The sequence below is a fragment of the Kogia breviceps genome, chromosome 14 (assembly GCF_026419965.1).
Source record: "Kogia breviceps isolate mKogBre1 chromosome 14, mKogBre1 haplotype 1, whole genome shotgun sequence".
NCBI lineage: Eukaryota > Metazoa > Chordata > Mammalia > Artiodactyla > Physeteridae > Kogia > Kogia breviceps.
The window spans coordinates 81,674,767-81,681,669 of NC_081323.1; positions in this window are offsets into that span (position 1 = coordinate 81,674,767).

Genomic DNA, 6,903 nt, shown 5'->3' on the forward strand with positions numbered 1-6,903 from the left:
TGGCTGAGTCAGGAAAGGACCCGGCACTGGGAAATGGTAGCTGTGGTCCCCGGCACTGTAACATTCATCATTTCCAGGCCCCTCTGAGAAGAACCCAGAGGCCCCAGCTCAGGATGGGCAGTCCAGACCAGAGGCCATAAGTTCCAGGCCCGGAGCCCCTGCTAGACAGGGGCAGGGGTCCTCAGCCCTCAGCACCACCCGAGTGGGGCAAAGAAGGGACAGAGGCCCAGCTAGAGCCGGCATGATTCCAGCCCTGGTCCATTCCCGATCTAAGCGCTGAGACCTCTCCCCACCGGGGCACCCGGCCAAGCCCCTCCAAGACGGGATCAGATCCGAGGACAGCTCAGCCAGGCCAGGGACAGAGCTCGCTCCCTGTTTAGTCCTTAAAAGTCCACCGGACTGAGTTCCTCTCCCGCAGCGGAGGGGGCCGGCATGGGCAGGGGCTGCATTCCTCGCATGCCATGGAGGGGGAGGCAGCGGAGGTCTCCCCAGAAAGCGCCTAGCTCCAGGCCAGATCCTGGGAAGAGGCCACAGCACCAGGACCTGGAGCAGCCCGGCTGCTTGCTGCCCGGCAGCTTGGGGCTCCACTGCACATGCCTGGCAAAGCCAGCCCCAGCGTGGGGGGAGGGGGGGAAACGGGGGGAGAGGGTGCAGTAAGGATAGGACTTAATAAGAGGGAGGGGGACAGGGAGGGGAAGGGGGTCAGACAGAGGAGAAGGGACTTAGTGATGGGGGAGGAGGTTCACGTGGGGTGTGCTCAGCAAGAGACCCAGGCCCTCCCTCCCTCCCTCCCTCCACATCACCCTAGTCTTGTCTGGCTCTGCCACGCAGCTGTCACTGGGCCACCCACTCTAGGCCGTACCTCTGTCCTCCTGCCTGCCTGGTCCTGACCACCGTGCCATGTCCCTCTCCATCTGGGGCCTCGATGAAGTCCAGCACAGAACAACCCAAGGTCTGGGCCCTCTCTGGACATCTCTGCAAAGGCCTGGACAGTCCAGGCAGGGAAGAATTCAGGCTCCAGGCCCTGCTCAAGCTCTGAGGCCATAGTGCAGAGGCACGGGGACCCCTCCCTGGCATTGCTCTGTGGTTGGAGGGGACATGGGCTGAGAACCAGGTCACCACACACTCGGAGACCCGAGCTACTGTGGGTCAGCTCCAGGAGTGAGCTAGCCCATGGAGCAGTGGTCGGCTCTCTCTGGCAGCCCAAGGAATCCTGCCTGGAGGAGGAGGCATGACCTCAAGCTGGGCTTCAAGGAGGAGGAAGCCAGGTAAAGAGGCCTGGCCATGGAGAGTGGAGGGCAGGTATGTGGCAGGCATGGCAGGGAGAAGGGCAAGTTGGGGCTGCAGAAGTGGACGGGCGCTGCCACGCACAGCCTGGCAAGTGCTGCCACGTGGGTAGGATTTCATCCTAGAAGTCGGGGGGCCATACAGAGGTGTATAGTCAGGGCCTTCCTGGGAGAGGGTCCTCTGAGGAGCAGAAGAAAGAAGAGGGGGCCCCTGGGAGCTATTCACCATAGGATTGCCCCTCTGCCTCCTTAGGCCGAGGGGACTGGACTCTGCCCCCCTTCCTGCAATCCATCCATGGAGGACTCCCTATAAAAGGGAGGATGGGTGGTTCCCACACTCACCTCAGGCTCTGTCCAAGATCAAGGGTGAGACGGGCTCCCAGGGCCCAAGTCCTATAAACCCAGAGGGGCTGTGGGTCACGGGGGTGAGGGTGTCATAACACAGGCACCCGCCAGGAAGGCAAGTTGCCCTGGAAATACTCTTTAGATACAAACACTTCTTCAGGAGCTACCCTGAGGGGGAAAGGGGGAAGGAGCAGGCCAGCTGGGAAGAGGCCAGGAGGTGGGGGGCATGGAGAGACCCCCTCCTGCTCACCAAGTAGCCCTGGTCCCTGGGGCAGGTGGGGCCAGGGCTGAAGCTGCCTTTCCCACAGCCCAGCGGGAAAGCTAGAGGTGGCAGGAAGAGTGACAGCAGAGGCAGGAGAGCCCTGGACCAGGGTCCCAAGGCCCGCGTTCTACACCCAGCTCTGCTGCTGGCTCTGGACCTCGGTTTCCCTGATCTGTAAAATGGAAGCGTTGTCCTGACGGCTCCTTTGACCCTGGTTTTCCAGCTCCCATATTCTCTGCTGCTGTCAGGACTTTCCCCAGGGAGAGAGGGGTCCAGAGGCCCTTCCTGTCCAGCCCCTTGCAGAAGCCCCTCTCTGCCACCCGCTGCCCTACTGGGTGCGGCGTGAGAAAGAGCAGCTTGTTGGGTGCATGGAGGTGTCACCAGGGGGCCAGCGCTGGAGAAACAGCCTGGAAGGACAGGGTGGGGAGGAATTTGGAAATTTTTAGAACCTTGACAGCTGGAGCCCCGTGAGTCAGCGGGGCAGATGGAAGTGATTAGGCGCTGGCGGGAGGTGTAGTGGGGCGGAGACAGGAACCAAGCGTGAGGGCCCGGAGCTCAGACCCCAGCGGGCAGCCTCCTCCCAACTACACGGTCACCATGGGCCTGGGGCTGCTGTAAGCGTCTGGAGGCAAGGCTGTGTAGCAGGTTCACGTGCTGGGGACCAGGAGGCCAGAGGCAGGACCCCCAGGGCAGAGAGGGGACCGCAGGACAGGAGAGAGGCCTGGGCCACAGGGTTGGGGGGCCTTCTGCTATTAGCTCCATAATACTTGCTGTCCAGAGGAGGGAAGTTTCTTGGTACCTGCCCCTTTTAGCCTCTCCCCACTCCCAGAAGGTCCTAGGTAATGCAAACCCCCCAGTGGTAATGCAACCCCCCTCCCAAATCCAATCATATACTCCCCCCTCAGAAGGCTACTCTTGTGTCTCTCAAATCATATCTCATCTCTGGGCGAGGGGAAAGCAGAGAATAAGATATTTTCCAAAGAATTCCATTTTAAATCATTGATCGAGCCCCTCCTGGGCCAGACCTGTGCTGGGTTCTGGGGATTCTGGGAAAACTCACAGAGTCCCTGCCCTTAAGAAATGTCCGGTCAAGCAGGGGAGATCCGTGGCCATGGAGAAGCAGCAGAGTGCCTGAGAACGGTCCACGGGGCTTGCGTGGCAGCACACAGGACAGGGAGGCTGTGAAGTGGGGGCCACAGAGGGCCAGGCCTGGTCCTGGAGAGATGCTGAGTGTGAGGGAAACCAGGAGGAGCCGGGGGCGGGGGGACTCCATCCCGCTGGTTCAGACCCTGACATTAATGAGGAAATAGGACCCTGGTCTCCATGGAGCAGCAGGGTGGGGGTCAAACTGGAGCAGGCAGAGGGGTGGGGACAAGGAGAGGAAGTGGAGGTGACCAGAGCCCGGCTGCGGGCGTGGGAGAGGGACATGACTGGCACAGGGGAGTCCTGATCGGGAGGTGCTGGGAAGGTGGGGAACACCCAGGCAGAGGTCCTCTCAGGATGCAGGGCTCAGGCCCCTGCGTGGCAGCTAGAGCCACGTTGGGACTGTCCCTTCCCCCTCTCCAGGCCTCAGTGGTCTCATGAATCCAAAGGGGGCAAAGAATGCTGGCTCCTGCAGGCCGCTGCCTCCTGGAGACCCACCAGCGACTCCTCAAATCATCACAGCACTCAAACCTGAGCGCGAGGGCTTCCCTGGTGGTGCAGTGGTTAGGAATCCTCCTGCCAGTGCAGGGGACACGGGTTCGAGTCCCGGTCCGGGAAGATCCCACATGCCGCGGAGCCACTAAGCCCATGCGCCACAACTACTGAGCCTGCGCTCTAGAGCCCGCGAGCCATAACTACTGAGCCCGTGCACCACAACTACTGAAGCCCGCGCGCCTAGAGCCCTTGCTCCACAACAAGAGAAACCACCACAGTGAGAAGCCCGCGCACCGCAACGAAGAGTAGCCCCCGCTCACCACAACTAGAGAAAGCCTGCGTGCAGCAACGAAGACCCAACACAGCCAAAAATAAGTAAATAAATAATTTTATTTATTTTTTAAAAAAAGAAAGAAAGAAAGAACTGAGCACGACTGTGGCTCAGTGAACTCAGCCTTTTCCAAAGCGTCTTGTGGCTTCATGGTTCAGCAAATATTGGCCGATGGCCGCTCTCTTGCAGGTCCATGCCAGGCTCTGTGGTATGGAAGAAAACCAAGCTTGGTCCTGGCTGAGGGAGAGGGACAGACGGAGTGTCCCGGTTGCCATGGCTGCCATTTGAGAGGAGAGATTCCCTCCACCTGGGAGGTGGGGATGCCGTGTTAAAGAGGCAAGTCTGGCGTAAGGGGCGGGAGTTTGCCAGGCAGGCCTGGGTACAGAGCTGTCAAGGGCATGGAGCTGGGGAGGGGGAGGCAGTCAGGGGGTCCACAGGGGGCACCACAGAGGACGTCAGGCAGAGGTGGGCAAGGTCAGAACGTCAGCACCCAGGCTTTGTCCCTGGAGGTCATGGGGGGTTATCAAAGGTTTGAAGGAGGGACGAACAACGTTGTAGAAAGATCATTCTGATGGTCTATGCGCAGGCCAGGATAAAGGCCGAATTTGGTGGCCGTGAATAAGAGGGACACAAGGGGAGCTTAGTAGGTGACATCTATAGGATTTGGCAACAGCATGTAGGGAATCGAGGCCTGGGAGGAAGATGTGTCTAGGGAGTCAGGAGGACGGACCTGCCTCAGGTAGAGATGCGGACAGCAGAGGAACAGCTGATCCGGTAGCATCGCTGAGCCTCCCTTGAATCTGACAGCTTTGCAGCATCTGGGACAACTCAGTAGAGAAGACGCACAAGGGCTATCAGCACAGAGCTGGCAACGAAGGATGAAGGGTCTTACATAGAAGGCCAAAGAGCTCAAAATTCTCTCATGGATAAGATGGGGAGCCACCAGAGGTTTTAAGCAGAGAAGTGACAGCATCAGATTTAGAAGAATCATTTGGGCAGTGGGGAGGACACTGGTGTGGGCAAAGAGAGATCAGAGGCAGGGAGACCTAGGATGAGGATGAAATGTCCCCCTAGAGGCCAGGGCCCCAGCAGTGGGTCCTAGAGCAGGCACTGGGAAGCCACCGACCTAGGCTTAAGGGTCACAGGTTAATCTTACTTTTTACATAAGTTCTTTTTCTTTTTTTAATATTTTTTTTATTTATTTGGCTGTGCCGGGTCTTATGTGCAGCATGTGGGATCTTCATGGCCATGTGCAGGACCTTTGTTGTGGCATGAGGGATCTTTAGTTGTGGCATGTGAACTCTTAGTTGTGGCATGTGGGATCTAGTTCCCTGATCAGAGATCGAACCCAGGCCCCCTGCATTGGGAACCAAGAGTCTTAGCCACTGGACCACCAGGGAAGTCCCCATAAGTTCTTGACAAGTTGGGTGGTAAATGATGCTTAGGCTGATGCTTTATATCAAATCCTATTTTAAATGACTCAATTAAAAAATTAAATTAGAAAAACAATTTCATTTACAATAGTACAAAAGAGAATAAAATGCTTAAATATATTTAACAAAAGAAGCACAAGCCTTGTACACCCAAAACTACACAACATCATAGAAAGAAATTAAATATCGAAATAAATAAGCAGATATCCCATGTCTATGGATTAGAAGACTTAACATTGTTAAGATGACAATGTTTCCAAAAATAGATTCAGTGCAATCCCTATCAAGATCCCAATAGTGTTTTTTGCAGAAATGGAAAAACTCTTCTTAAATTCAAATGGAAATGCAATGAATCTCAAATAGTCAAAACAATCTTGCAAAAGAAGAACAAAGTCAGAGGACTCGCAATTCCTGATTTCAAAACTGACTACAAAGCTATAGTAATAGAGGGCTTCCCTGGTGGCGCCATGGTTGAGAGTCCGCCTGCCGATGCAGGGGACACGGGTTCGTGCCCCAGTCCGGGAGGATCCCACACGCCGCGGAGCGGCTGGGCCCGTGAGCCATGGCCGCTGAGTCTGCGCGTCTGGAGCCTGTGCTCCGCGACGGGAGAGGCCATGGCAGTGAGAGGCCCGCGTACCACAAAAAAAAAAAAAAAGAAAAAAGGCTATAGTAATCGAGACCTTGTAGTACTGCCATAAAGATAGACATAGAGACCAGTAGAATAGAATTGAGAAATAAACCATTAAGTTTACAGTTAATTGACTTATTTATTTGTTTGTTTGTTTGTTTATTTATTTGTTTATTGATTTGGCTGTGCCGGGTCTTAGTCGCAGCACATGAGATCTTCGTTGCCTCGTGCAAGATCACTGTTGCGGCAGGCGGGATCTCTAGTTGCAGAATGCATGTGGTATCTAGTTGCCTGCCCAGGGGTCAAACCCGACCCCCTGCACTGGGAGTGTGGAGTCTTAGCCACTGGACCACCAGGGAAGTCCCTACAGTTAATTGATTTTTGACATGTGTGCCAAGACCATTCAATGAGGAGAGAATAGCCTTTTCAACAAATGGTGCTGGAACAACTGGATAGCTACAGCAAAAGAATAAAGTTGGCCCCCCTACCTCACACCATATACAAAGATTAACTCAAAATAGATTGAAGACCTAAATGTAAAAGCTAAAACTATCAAACTCTTAGAAGAAAACATAGAGATAAATCTTCATAACCTTGAGTTTGGCAATGGTTTCTTGGATATGAAACGAAAAGCACAAGGAAAAAAAATAGATAAATTAGACTTCATCATAATTAATAACTTGTGCTTCAACGGATACTGTCAAGAAAGTGAAAAGACAACTCATAGAATGGGAGAAAATATTTGCAAATCGTATTTCAAATGACAAGAGAATATGTTGCATAAAAGACTCCTCCCTGGTGGGGGTGTGGAGGGGAAAACCCTTCCCCAAAGGTAAGAAGGGAAGGCAACCTGCCCTGCCCTTCAGGGCGTGAGTTTGCCCAGTGGGGATCTGCCCGCATAGACAATTAGAGAAATGAGAATTAGGGGAGGGTGGGAAGAATCAGGGACCCTTGCCCTCAGGGCAGCCACAGTCCTCTGG